The sequence below is a fragment of the Artibeus jamaicensis genome, unplaced genomic scaffold (genome assembly GCF_021234435.1).
Source record: "Artibeus jamaicensis isolate MK-2021 breed Jamaican fruit bat unplaced genomic scaffold, CSHL_Jam_final contig_410, whole genome shotgun sequence".
Lineage (NCBI taxonomy): Eukaryota > Metazoa > Chordata > Mammalia > Chiroptera > Phyllostomidae > Artibeus > Artibeus jamaicensis.
The window spans coordinates 866,028-867,610 of record NW_026521820.1 but is presented as its reverse complement, the minus strand read 5'-3'; positions in this window follow the sequence as shown (position 1 = coordinate 867,610).

Below are 1,583 nucleotides of genomic sequence, written 5' to 3'. Positions count from 1 at the left end.
TTTGGGTTTTTTTCCTTGCGTTTGGATTCTAGTTTCAGACCCTTGTGGTTGGAGAAAATGGTTGATATAATTTCAATTTTCTTGAATTTGTTGAGACTTGTTTTGTGTCCTATCATGTGGCCTATCTTTGAAAATGTTCCATGAGCATTTGAAAAGAATGTGTATTCTGCTTCTTTGGGATGACAAGCTCTCTATACATCAGTTAAGTCCATTTCATCTAGGGCATTGTTCAATGCTACAATATCTTTGTTGATATTGTGTTTGGAAGATCTGTCAGTGACAGTGGGGTATTAAAATTGCCTACTATAATTGTTGCTGTCAGTATCTTTCTTGAAGTCCTCCACAATTTTCTTTATGTATTTGGGTGCTCCTATGTTGGGTGCATATAAATTTACAATGTGTAGTCTTGATGGATTCTTCCCTCGAGTATTATGAAGTGACCTTCTTGGTCTCTTTTTATGGTCCTTGTTTTGAACTCTCTTTTGTCTGCTATGAGTACTGCTACCCAGACTTTTTTTCCTGTCCATTTGCTTGGAATATTTGTTTCCAGTCCTTTACTTTACTTTCATTCTGTGCATGTCTTTTATTCTGAGGTGGGTCTCTTTTAGGCAGCAGATGTGTGGTTCATGTTTTCTTATCCATTCAGCTATCCAGCTATTCTATGTCTTTTAATTGGAGCATTTAATCCATTTATGTTTAAGGTTATTATTATAGGTACTTATTCATTATATGAACACAGTTTTTCATACTTGTGTTCCTTTCTCTCTTACTCTTTTCCTTTCTTTTCTTAAAACAGCCCCTTTAGCATCTCTTGTAGAGCTGGTTTGGTGGAGGTGTATTCTTTTAGACTTCTTTTGTCTGGGAAGCTCCTTATTTGCCCTTTCATTTTAATTGAGAGCCTTGCTGGGTAGAGTAATCTTGGTTGCAGGCCTCTGGTTTCTGTACTTGGAATGTTTCCTGTCATTCTCATTGTGCTTGGAGCATTTCCATTGAGAAGTCAGCTGATAGTCTTTATCAGGGCTCCCTTGTATGTTACTTCCTCTTTCTCCCTTGCTGCCTTTATCTTGAAATTTTGCCATTTTAATTATGATGTGTCTTCAAGTGGGCATCTTTGACTTCTTCTTGATTGGGACTCTCTGTGTTTTCTTGATTTGCATGACTTTTTTTCTTAGGGAAGTTTCCCATCATTACTTTTTCAAATGGGTTTTCTATCCCTTGCTCTTCTTATCCTTCTAGTATCTTTATCATATGGATATTGTTACGTTTCATGTTGTCTTGCAGCTTCCTTACCACCTTTTCATTCTTTCTGAGTCTCTTTTTCTCTTCTTGCTTTATCTTTCTTTTCTCTCCTCCAGCAGGTATGCTGTTGTTCACAGCTCCCATCTATTCTTGTGAGTAGTGGCAGGGAGTAAGCAAAATGGATTAAGACAGCCTGACAGTACTGTATAGGATTTAAATTACCAGCATGTAGAGAAGAGATAGGAGATTCTTTGGATAAGTATAGCACTAACTGTGATATTTCACCCAACTAGCCACTTTTTAGGAAAGGTGAAAGAGAGATAAAACTCTTGTTAGAAGGAAGG